Genomic DNA, 13,264 nt, shown 5'->3' with positions numbered 1-13,264 from the left:
CTGGGGGGGATTTGGCCAAGCAGACAAGTGGCATAAACACAAGTTCAAAATCTGTTCTCAAAGCTGTGCCTGCACAGTGTGAGATGCCTGTCCTGCCTCCCTCTCCTGCTGATGGTCACAGAATCACTGAATGTTCTGAGGCGGAAGGGACCCACAAGGATACAAGTCCAACACCCCAAAAATCCTCCCATGTGCCTGACAGCATCGTCCAAACACTCCTTGAACTCTGAACATGATGTTGATGGGCAAAGGAAAGGAGCAGTGATTCCTTGACTTCAGAGGGCTCTGATTTTTTGGGAGGGTGCAGCAAATAAAGTTCCTTTTTCTCCCTCCTACCCCCAAACAAACAGAACTCACAACACAACTCAGGAAAAGCAGGAGCAATAATGTGATTCATTAAGGATGCCAGGATGAGGCATCCTTAAAGTGGGTATTTTTTTAAAAATCTTTTCCCAAAATTATTATTCAGGTCTTGCAACTGGATATGCACAGGGATAAGTCTGATGAAGGATTCAGTTCTGTGTTGTTTTGGTATCGTTCATGTTTTCCTAACAGGAGAAAAATGTGAAATAACCAAAAGATTGTTCGTTATTTCAAGATTAAAGTTTCAAAAGCTTAAGATTTGAACTTTACTTAAATCTTTTGAAGAGGCTTGAAAAGCTATTATGTAATCATATCTTTCAGTTCAGCTACAGTTGGAAACAACACTATCAACATTGCATAAAAGTACTGTTTTTATCTTATTTTTGTTTGTATTGCAAGGGTAAGCATCTCATAGGACTCCTAAATGTGCAGGCTCAAGAAGTTTGTGATTATTCAGGATAAGCTTCAGAAAAGCCTATGAAAACCCTGTTATTTGTTTTGTGGAAATGCTGATCTCCTCATGGTTTTGAAGTGTGGCTGTGTCAGACACGAGCAGAGAGTTCACTTCAAGTCTTTATTGTCTTTGAAGGTAATGATAGTTTCAGTGTATTTCTTGTATTTCCTTAAAGAACTTTAAATGTCACCTCAAGGAGGTGGAAATAGGTGGGAATGGTGCTGTCAGAATTGAAAATGAATAACAGGAAGGAAACTTGGGTTTATGAATTTTCTAGGAGAGGAACTGGGAAGAGAGGGAAAGGCCAGAGAAGTGGAGATGTGGAGGATAAAAATGAGGTAAAAGTTGTGGCAGACAGAAGGGCCCTAAAATTAAAAATAAAAGAGGGAGGCTGAAGCAGCTAAATGGGAAATCAGAGCTCAGGAAAAAAAAATTAAATAAAGAGTGTAAAAGAATATCTATTCTTACAGGTTTCCTCAAATTGTTCATTCCCCCTCCCTCTGCTTTATTTTCTCTTTGCAACTTGTAGCAGGAGCCTCATAAAACTTCACTAAGATTATAATGCAATACCTTGGCACCAATCTCTCTTGTTTATGTGTCCATTAGTTCAAAGCCACAGACAGGCAATTTATTGGGTATGAAAAATGTCACCTATGGCACCCTCATTTGCATCTGAAAATTGATTTTTGTCACACGGGGATTTTAGGACAACCTTTTTTTGGCAGCCAACATTGCCACAAAGCATAACAGAAATAATTCTGTGCCCACAAAAGCAGGTGAGAGTCACTGTAAGTTTTAAGTCTCCCCAGAAGTGCAGATGGCAAGGCATTATTAATGAGACTGGGATCCTTCCTGAGGATTAAATATTGACACCTAAACCTAAAACATAACTTGTGATTGCCAGCAAAGTGTGAAACAACAAAATGGGACTTGGTTATGTTTAGTCAAAGCTTTCAGCACGATGGCAGAATATTACTCATGTCAGTTGAAGGATTGAGGAGCTATAAATTAAGACTTTTTTAAAAAATTGATAATCATTGAGCTATGCAATGTTTTTTAAGAAAGTGCTTTTAAACACCTTTTGAGGATCAATTAAAACATGTCACCAGCTTAGCATTTTTGCAAGTGTTAAGTTAAGTCATTAATTTTCTGCTTTCTGATGTGGTTGGCTCTTGGAGTCTGCCAAGTGTTTGTCTCTTCACTGGTGAGATGGTAAACGTACATGGGAAGATGTCATTTCCATTGTGATACTGAAAAATCCTATTAATTATCAGTGTTAAGTTGTTCAAACACTTTCATTAGTTATTTTGGCAAAACAATTCCCCAGGGTGAGATATATTTATACAGCAAATTCCTCTCAAGCTGAATCAACCATAAATGGATTATGCAAACTTGTTTCCTTTCTTGTAGATAAATTGTTTTACAGCAGTGTTCATTATGAGAAAGTTCTTTGCCCACTGTAGTACTTTATCAGCACAAAATAATCTACAGCTTCACTTTCAATGGTAAAAAGGCACCATTCTTTAATATGAATCCAGCTTTTAATCTTAGCCCTGGATGTTGGTTCTTTTATTTATTTTTTCTTTTTTTTTTTCCCTGCCTTATTTAAAGCACAGGCAAAGGGGGGCAATTTATAAGCTGATATTCCTTGCAGCAAGTTTCTGTGTGCAGTTATGAAGGGAGCAATGTACTCTTGAAAATGGATGGGCATGATCTGGCTGAGATGAGTGTTAGAGAAGGAGGCAGACAGAAAAGAAGTAATTTTTGGTATTTAGGAAATGTGTGCATTTTTATACAAACAGGGAAAACGTGCAGTGGAGAGATTTGGGGTTGTTGAAGAGTTTGTTTCTGCCAAGATAAAGATTTATAATGTTGTTTTCTAATCAAATTCATATTTAGTGTTTGAATAGTTCATTACTAACCCCTTGGCATTTGGCTGTGCTGTGAGGGAAGTGCCCGGAGTGTGACACAACTCCTGGCTGGTTTCATGGGGTGCCTTTGCTGGGATTTATGAGACAGAGCATTAAACAGTAACCAAGGACTGCATGTACATATTTCACCCTCACTCAGTGCTGTCTCCACGAGCAGAAGGATTTGATCTTAATCATGGCTTAGTCATAGTCCACTCAAAACTAAGCCTGTTTTAAATCAGGGGTGGCACAAACATTTTGCTCTGATGTCAGGCTTCAGCTGCCCTTTGGGACCCACTGGCATCTGTTCCTAGCAAAGATGCTGTCCCGAAAGGGAGCACCAGGAGAGTTAGTCACAGACTTTCCTCAGCACTGAAAGGGGATGTATTTCTGTGAGCTATCACAAACCTTGCTGAAAATCAGACCCAATACTTTTATATTCCCTTGTAGAATTAGAACACAGAAAAAACTCAGATGTATTTTCTTCTTTGCCGATGGTTTTACTGTCCTCTCAACCTGAGTCTAAATATTAATTTGGGGAAAAAAACCACACAAACCCTTTGTTTTCTAACTTTTTCTTCATTGTTCTAGCAGTACTTCCCCCTCCAGAGTTTGTTTGGTTCAGTCTTCAGGACTTTGGTTATATTTTGAACGTAGGCTTTGGAGTTTGTAGAAGTGGCCTGGATCTCAGTCTGAGTGTGCTCAGTAACATTGTTTTACCATATTTGGTTCTCTTCAACTGAAAGAAGCAGTCCCTGCCTGTAAAATTCTATAATTAGTTTCAAACCAATGGTTTTGTTTTGATTTTATAAGTTGTTGCATCCGATAGAGAGGAAGAAACATCACTATCAGGGTGGAGACACTTAGGCAAACACAAGTGGTTCTTTTGCAAAGTTAAAAGAAGAAAAAAATGTGTGAGTTTCCAAGTCTTTCATACTGATAAAATCATCAGCAGAAAAAATGATTCTACTGTGTTTGTACATAATCTACAGTAAAATACCAGTGAATACTTTTTTCAGCCCTTATTGAATGACACCAGGCTTTACTATCAATATGAACAAAAATACTTTCTTCTCTTTCTTTACTTGCCCAAAACCCTAAAAAAAGAGAAAAATAATAATTTAATTGAGTCCCCATGATTTTTTCTGACCTACCTATGTTTAAATCTAGAAAAACATTATTCCTTGGACAGTACAAATCAACAGAAGAGGTTCCATTGCATGGAATCATTTCAATCAATGGAATCATTTCAATCCATAGCATGGCTATTCCAGACCTCATTTCATCTTTTTAAAATTTCTTTTGGTTTTGTAATTTATGCCACCGCTTCTCCAATTGACACAGGCATTGCTTCCCCTGTCAAGTCATTCAGATCACAGAGATAACCTTTTTGTTTTCATCTTGTGCTGTAAATGTAATAAATCAAATCCTTGCCAAAAGCAAGGTCTGAATTTTATATCATGAAATTTGCATTTCATGCTCTGTTGCTTATTCACAGGGGCCCTCCAATCTGGAAAGACAAATAATACCACATGACTTGTGTAACTAATACAGACAAATGTTTCCAAGCAACTGCCTGAGCAATCTGAAGATCAAAAATTACTCATCTGAGAAACTTGCGTATAATGGTAGATAATGTATTTGTTCACAGATTTCAGGGTCTGTTAATGGACAGTTTGTAAACTGAGACAGGACCAAAAACGTATCAAATTATGAATGCTGCAATTTATTAACTTGCATTAGAGAAGTTAAACAAAATAAAGCTATTTTGAGCTAAGAAACTGCACTTTACTCCACTGGGTAATGGTCAGGCAAGAGCAACCAGAGCTTTGAGCACCGAGCTGAAGGGTTGATTTTGGAGCAGTGCTCCCCTCAGATACCTCAGGGAATGGTGGGAAGGGAGTTGAATAGTACAGAGTAGAATTAATTCTCTTACATTCCTTGGAAATTCTGCTACTTTATTGTAGCAACATGCTGTGCATGATCTGACAGACACAATGGGTCTTTGGTCCCATTTTGAGGCAGAACATTTGTACTTGGCATGTGCAATGAGAACCAAAGTATTCATCTTACAAATTCATAAAGCCATTTAAATACAGTCCAGTCGAGATTCTTCTGGGGCTGGCTGCATGATGGATAATTATGAGGAGCAGAGACATTTTGCTGATTTAGCTCACGCTGTGAGAACTCAGGTTTTTGATTCTAGAATTGTCTTGTTTAAATTCCAATATGTCAGTAGAGGCAGCAGACATCACAGGTCCAGCTTTAATGACTTCAGTTACTTTGGGAGCAAGAAAATGTGTATAGATAAAAATAGAGCTTTTCTGACAGAACTGAACAGATATGAAATACGAACAAAAAGGTAAAGTGGAAATAAAAGGTGGATAATATTCTGTTTTGGTCAGAGCCCAGGTTTTTTTTGAATGGATTTGAATGTATCACTTCTTTCTCAAGAACACACTGGATTAGAAATCAAGAGGCCTGTGAAGTGTAAGTGTTAAAATAACATGATTCACTGAAGGTCTCTGGAAGCAATTATTAGAACAATACTGAACCTGTGTCTCCTCTGTCCCCTGTGGATGCTTTGGCTGCTGGGCTGTCTGTCCCTGCTCAGTCACTCCACTGGAGTCAACAGGGAGCTATGGAGTGTTCCAACCCTGCTCTGACAGTTCTGAGACTATTATTTCTTTTTAATAATCTTGGATGCTGCTTCCCACTGTTCAGAAACCCAGAGTAGGTAGCACATGACCAAGGCTACAAAAACAAATAGCAATGGAGCTACCAAACAAATGCAGGGGGAGTAAGTTTGGATCTGTCTTCTCTTGACCAACAAACTTTAACAAAACCTATTCACTTGGTGCTTGTGTGGGTGGGGACTGTTCTCATCCCCCAGAGATGCTCAGTTAAAGGTCAACAGGTGTGAAGTAAGGAATATAAATATTTCCATGCTCCTATGGCTGCAGGTTGTTAGGGCAAAATGCTCAGACCCAAACATGTGAATTTTAATGATGTACAGCAGAGAACTATCAGTGTCACATTTCATGTATTGTAAAGCTGTGCTCGACTTGAGTTTCAGCAGGAAAAACAACTTCAAACCACTGTAAACCATACTCCTACCATTTTAGGCTCTTTTCCCTGAAGTATGTGGCAATTAATATTGTTAGCAGCTTGATGTTACAGCTCATGAATCATTGATCTGTTCCAGTACAGCAATTAATTTGCCTCTGATTCCTGACAGGTACAATCTTTGAATTTCCTGAAGTAGACTTAATTGCCAGCATTTGATTAAGGAGAAATGTGAGAATCCACCAAGATCTCCAAGCCTATGTCTGGGTCCCATCTTACATGTTGCAGTTTCCTTTTGGAAATGTTCTGAGAAAAAACAAAAAAGCTGAGCTTTGATTTCCCACCCCAAATAGATACAGCAAAACCACACTAATGTTGCTGTTTCTAACTGTTTTTTTTTTAATTTTATTTTACAGGATCTGTAGAAGTCAAATTTGGATTAATCACTATGGCTTTTTTTACATGTTTTGGCAGCAATACTTTTAAAAAGTTGGTTTATTGCAGGTGAATTTTTAGATTAGAACTTCCCCTGTGAACTCCCTTCCTCAGCAGTACCACGTGGGTCTGAGACTGTCCAGACTAAAGGAAGGTTTAGAACTAAGAGGCATTGTCCTGTGAATTTAATTGAGTCACTGGGTGGAAACAAATAAATAACACAGGGCATGTTTAGATCTTGTATTTTCATCCCTGAAAAACGCAGCCTAAGTTCAGTACAAACACCACCAGGTGGTGAAGAGAAGCTGCCCTCAAGAACCTCCAGCATTGTCTCTTTATTGTAGCACAGGACAGAGCTGAGCTGCTGCTGTCAGCCACTTACTGGCTGTTAATTTGTTTGTATTGAAGAGTAGAACTACAGCCCAAATTGTGAAGTGGATTAATACACTGCGATTTCAGCTTTTTGGACTCAGTTAATGCCCGTTAATTAATTCATTCCGAGGAGCTGGGCCGGGCGCTGAAGTGGATTAATGCACTGCCATTGCCGTGCTTTCCACCAGATTCCAAACCCAGCTTGGGGACTGAGGAGCTTTGCTGGAGCCTGGATCTAAGTGGGCATTTTGTCTTCATCACAGACTAGTGCTTCATTTGTCAGGCTGGCAGCTCCTGTGCAGGCAAGCACGGGCAATGCAGCTCTGCAGAGCACCCTGCATGCATAGTCGGGTCTGATAGGATACATCCCAGCTGGGTTCTTGTGCAGATCTGAGCTCTAAACCTCGTGCATTCCTGCCTGGCAGTCTTAGGGAACATTATTTTTGCTGGGGGGGTCAATACAGCCCTGGAAAGGAGGAGGGAAGTGGTGCAGGTGTGTGATTGCAGCACTACATTGCATTTAAGAGTGTACAAGTTCTAATGGAAGGTATTGGAAGTTCCTCTCAGTTAAACTGTCCTTGATTACAGCAACCAGAAACAGACTCCTCAGACTATTAATAAAAGGAGCCTTGTTTTGTTTTCCAGCACGAGGTAACTGGCAATTTGCCCCTAAGTGGGTCTCCTGTTTGTAATTAGTGCTGTGCAAAAAGCAGGATTCAACTGGATGTGCCCAGCTGATGGACACGCTGTCAAAATGTAGAGGGGAGGGTTGTAGGACACACAGTCAGTGTCTGCATCATGATTTTTTGGTTGTGTTTTGTTAAATCTCAGGCCAAAAAGCTGAATTCCTCATTCCCTCCTGAGGATTTCAGAACATGGGAAAATAAGATGTTTTTCTGGACAGTCAGGACTAGTGATAGATAGTGAGAGAAGGAAGAGATAATGTTTAATGTGTTTATCTGTCCAACATGTCATGGATTCTCATTTTAAATAAAGACCTGCTTTTATTTGAAGTGAGAAATAATGATGTGGAAGGTTTGGAAAGCCCAGATCTGCTGGGAACTTAACTGGGCTTCTGTGCCTGCTGTCCCACTTCAGGAATCGCTGCTTCCAACATGCACACTGAATTTTAAAGACCACTGTTGCCATTTGACAGAATTTATGCATTCCTTGGGTCAGCTTGGGTGGCTGTGCATTGGGAAAAAAGCAGGGGAGGGGAGGACAGGGCCCTGGAAGGGTTATGGTGGGATTTCACAACTCCAGAGTGATCTATGGAATATACAAATCTATTTGCTGTAGTTATGTCATGTATGTCATGTCAGCTCCCAGTGAGAAAGTCAGAGGTTAAAATATGGCATTATGAGGATTTGCTGTTACTTGTTACTTTCCATGTCTTGAAAGAGTTATTAAAAAAGGAAAGGAATGCAAATCTGAGATAGTTTCATTTTGTATCACCAGTGATCTGGAGAAACAAATTTGAAATGAATGTTAAGGAATTAATATTTCTGAAAGAAAAATGGGACTTGACACTGAGACCTGGAGCAAGAGAAAGTGAGTTGTTATTTGGGAATGCAGGAGGTGACAGGAAGAACAGAAGGATTGTGCAGAGTTTAGAAAAGAATTGCAAGGTAAATAATCAGTGTTTGGAATTAGAATTTATGAAGGCATGGAGTGACAGGACAAAAAATAATGGCTTTAAATCGAAAGGAAGTAGATTTGGAATGGATATTAGGAAGAAATTCTTTCCTGTGACAGTGGTGGGGCCCTGGCACAGGCTGCTCAGAGAAGCTGTGGCTGCCCCATCCCTGGAAGTGTCCAAGGCCAGGTTGGACAGGAGCAACCTGGGCTAGTGAAAGGTGTCCCTGCCCATGGCAGGGGGTGGAACTGGATGGGTTTAAGGTCCCTTCTAACCCAAACCATCCTGTGGTTGTACGAGATGAGGGGTTGTTTTGTTGGGGGGATGAAGATGATGAAGGAACTGAGGGATAACAAGGAATACCTGGCAACAGAGCTTTTGAAGAATAAATTATAATATAATAAAGAATAATTAAAGAATCTTTGGGGAGCAGGACTGAGAAGCTTTAGTGGTACAAGCTGGGAGCTGGTGGGAGGTAGGAAGCAGTGTGCTTTCTGCATCCACTCAGACACAGCACCAGGACTGCAGCTGCCACATCAATTAAACAGAACACATGACTTTATCATACTGATATTGCTTTAGGGTATCATGGAATTGCCTTTGTGCAGCACTGGTACAATGCAGTGAGTTCCACAGCACTTGAATCCAGAGCCTGGCTATAAAATGTGTTAGTTTTCTGCTGGAAATTTACAGCTGGCTGCCCTGCAGCAACACACACCCAGCTGGTTTTCTAAGGTAAAACAACTTCTTCTATGAATAGTATTTATTTTACATAAGAAATAAAGTTTCTTTATTGGAAATTGTCCTTGTATCCCAGAAGTGAAACGTGGAACAGCTTGTCCATTCCTCCTTGTGTTATCCCACATTTGGAGCTGTCAGTTGTGTGCTACTGACCTGCAGATTTTGTGGCTCTGTAGAGGTTATTTCCTCAGCAAAAGGGTTCATCTTTGATCCATTTAACATGACCCAGAACCGAGATGTGTGTTCTGTGAGTAATGGTTCCTGCTGCTGGAGAGGGACTGGGCTGTTCATTCTGATATTTTCCCTCCTTGCTGGGGGTAAAGGGAAGCTCTTGCATTTTGAGTTCCTCCAGTATAAGTGGAGAAAGGAGTCCACTCAGTGGACTCAGCAGGAGTATTGAGTGTAAGAAGTTAAGGCCTTGTGTCCTTACTGTGCAATGTATTTTCCACGTGGCCTTGGTCAAAGCTCGACAGGATCAGATTTTTGAAATATTTGAATTGTTTCAGAACTGCACTGTGTGCCCACTGCTGTTTTCAGTAGCAGGTTGGTGTGTAACCCCATGGCAGATGCTGTCAGTAAATGAGAAAACCCCCAAACCCACAAAGTCAAACCCTCCTGTTTTCCCACGTAAATCTTTATTACAGGACAGTTCTTGTAAGGCTTGTGTGCCTTGGCAATTGCATCAGCAAGTGGTTTCCTTATTTAAATTACATTTCCTTTAGGATCTGAAGGGTTTGGGACATCTTTAAGAATTTTACATTTCTCCTGGCGTGCTGGAAAAGCAGCCTGGTTTTGTTGGCTTTGCAACAAGTGTAAGCACAGGAGAGATGGAGGAAAGGGTATTTTTACCAGTGATAAGTGATGTGTTGTTACTGTGTCCTGGTGAAGACAGAGGCAGAAGGTCAGCAATTGTCTTTCTCCTCAAGCCTGTATTTCACTGTGCTTGACAGATGAGGCAGTCAGAGCATATTTGGTTGTTTGTGTATGAGGGACATCTCATTATATTTAACGAGCAGCATGGAACCAATATGAGATTTCTTGCAAGAGAGGGTGACTGACATATGATTCAAAATGAAAATAACACTCTAAATGATGACAAGAATAGTCTGAAATGTTAATTTAAAAAAGGGAAAGGCTCTTGGCCGTGTATTATTCTCAGTACAGGTAACTCCCATGGTTAATATGTACAAAAGCAAAGTTAATGGCACTTAGTTTGGTATCATCTTAGAACTTTTCCCTGACACAGCATAAGGCAGATGTGAAGATAAATGAAGCTTATACTTGAATAGAAACAGGACTTTTCCATCCCAAAAAGATACTGCTGAAGTTCAGGGCAAGAATTGAATCATTTCACAAAGCAAGGGTTCAGATGAGTCTGTATGGCCGGGCCTCTCTATTTGTGTAACAATTGTAACTGTAGGAACACCCAGTGGCATTAAATCAAGTTCCACCAGCAATTTCCCTTCCCCAGATGTTGCATCTGATTGTGCTTCATAAGCTGGGCAACTTATGTTCTCTGAGATACCCAATTCCCCTCAGCAAGCCGGATTTTCACTGGATTTGTTCTTGCCAAGTATACAAAGTGATTCTTAAGGTGACATTTACAGGCTTTGAGGACAGTAGACTTTTGAGCAGATGTTTGTGTGAATGCCATTGACCTTTACAGTTCTTCAGTTTATTCACTGAGTTAATTATTTGTTAGACAGTTGTTCATTAACTCATGAATAAAGTTCCAGCATATTTCTTAGATTTTCATGTGACTACCAACAGAAATAACAAACCAAACAGAAATAACAAACATAAAGGAACTAATTATTACAGCACACATTGAAATTTCAGCTGAGAATTATATAAAGTGATTTCTTTAATTGAGCTTTAATTGAGGAGCTTTAATTGAGCAGTATTAGGTGGAGATGTTGTTTTGTAGGAAGACTGAAATACCTCTCATTACCACATCCTATTTCAACAAGCATCCAATTATTTTTCCTTTTTGTATTTAGGACTGACCCCATTTTATACCATCAACCTTTACTCTATAAAACCAACTGAATGCCCAGAAAGTCCAGCATTTTTTGGTCCCTGTGGTGGGTTACTGATTGCCACACCAGTGGTGCTTCCAACCCTGATGGTGACAAATCGATAGGAGTATTCAGCCACCTCATTCCCATGACAAGTTCTAATGAAATTTTCTTTGTCAAGAGTAATGGTTCCTGCTGCTGCAGAGTGACTGGGCCATTTATTCAAATATTCAAGGACTGCAAGGCTCCCAAGAACCCCTCTTAAAAAGGAAAGAAAAACAAAAGAAAGAGGAGAGTTCTGAAGGGATGCAGGGAAATTGCAACTTGCTCAGGGTTGTAGTTGGAGCAGACTGGCATCTCTCAATAAAATCTAATAAAAGTAAAGAAATCGATAGGATTTCTCTCCTACCATTTTGGCTTCAAATATCCCGAAACAGTCAGAAAGATTAAATTTTTTTTTTTTTTTGGGGGGTACATTTTCTTAGGTAGGCATGTATTTATTATAATACAGATATTTTAAATTTTGCTTATGGGTGGGTGTTTCTGGACACACACCTCATGTTGCTGTCCCTGGTACAAAGCAGATGGGAGCAGCTGATGGTGACTGTGGCCATCATCTCCCTGGGTGCTGGTTGGACACACCACCCACCAGGGACATGCCTTTCCAACCTCTCCAGACCCCTGGCACAGAAACACTTGTTTGGAGCTGTGGTAATCACTACAGTCTTTGGTCAGCTGGTTCCTGCAAAGAGGATGGAGAAATCCTTTGTGGGTTTCTCTTGTGGCAAGGGCCAAAAAAGACTCTTGTTTTAACATCAGCCTGGTACTGTAAGAAAATCTGAAGCAAAATTACCAACTCAGTCTGGGGTAATTTCGTATCCCTTGGGAGTTTCTTCTTCAAGAAATTAAATAGATGAATTCGTTGGAAATTATATTATTATATGCAATATATCCACCCATGAAGGAGAGTCTTGTCAGTGAAACTGTTGAACCAGGTGCTAAACTGGCATATAACTCCATGGCTTCTGTTTTATGTACTGAACTGAGCATGAAACCATCAGTTGCAGGTGCTTGGCGTTAAGCAAAATGTTTTTTCTTTCCCCCTGTTCTTTACAAATGGGGAAATCATTAAGATACCACAAACAGCAGTGAATTATTGAAAGTGTTGGTGAAGTAACTCTTGACCTTTTCTTCTCCTCTGTTTACCTGCTTTCCACAGTGATGCTTTTGGCTACTCATTTAATCAGTCATTGCTGTTAGACACCAGGGGATGATAAGACAGAGAGAAATCGTCATGAAAAATCACTATTTAAAAAAAATCCCCACAGTGAGATTTGAAGAATAAACAGTGTGAAACACACTCAGAGAAGAAGCACTCACGTTTCTGTGCCCAATCTGGAGAAGCTTTTTTCTCCATGCAACAGACTAATTGTGCTTAGAAACAAAAACAAACAAGCAAGTAATTTTTTTTTTTTTTCTGTTCCAAAATCCTGCTTGGAAATCTGGACTTGAGGGCCTTGGGTCTTACCACCCTGCAGCTTTCCTTTAGAACTTCACTTCTTTATAATAATGACTTCAGTGTTGACTCATTGAATATAATTAGGGCTTTTCTTCCATCTGTGGACCTTTGGAAGGATAACCTGTCATGGGAAAGGGATGAATTAATTGCTTAGGGGTGGTCTATGACTACCAAAACTGGGAGATGTAGACATTGAACAATCTGAAAATTCCCCTTTTCCTCCTCGAATCAGCAACGAGAAACAAAGTCACGGTGGATGGGGCTCCGAGCAAAGTGATCTGGTTGGATCTGTCCCTGCTTATTGCAGGGAGCTTGGGCTGGTTGTATCAAAATGCCTCTTCCATCCCAGCCCACCTCATGACACCAAGACACGTAAATGGGAATGTGTGGCTCGTTTGCAAAGAGCACGTTCCTGGGAGATCTCCCTGACGTCTTCAGCAGCTGCAGGACAACCGTGACGGTGGCAGTGAAAGCTGGGAGCAGCTGAGCCTTGCTGAGCTGGAGAACATCCTTGTGGATGTGCTGATAGTCCCTCTTACTGTCCACAGCAGCGTCCCAGGCACGTGCCAGCCAGTCTGTCTGCTGTGTTTACAGTGTAAGTGATTTTGAAAGCTCACTGCTCTGGGCCTTTGCCTTTGGAACAGAATTCAGCTCTTGCCTTTTTATTTGACGCTTCAAATGTTTGGTTTTTTATCTTGAACTTTCTCATGAATTTTTATTAAGGAAAATTCTTTTGGGAGAGGAGTTGAA

At 40.3% G+C, this 13,264-nt stretch overlaps 1 protein-coding gene across 3 annotated transcripts in view; it reads left to right on the top strand.

The window, feature by feature from the left end:
• Positions 1-13,264, top strand: part of CDH13 (cadherin 13) — a 426,216-nt gene that overhangs the window by 162,735 nt on the left and 250,217 nt on the right. The window lies entirely within an intron of this gene.

Source organism: Myiozetetes cayanensis, unplaced genomic scaffold (assembly GCF_022539395.1).
Source record: "Myiozetetes cayanensis isolate MyiCay16 unplaced genomic scaffold, myiCay2020 scf16, whole genome shotgun sequence".
NCBI classification, from domain to species: Eukaryota; Metazoa; Chordata; class Aves; order Passeriformes; family Tyrannidae; genus Myiozetetes; species Myiozetetes cayanensis.
Note: the sequence above shows the minus strand (reverse complement) of the source record. Positions and strands in the feature narration are given on the sequence as shown.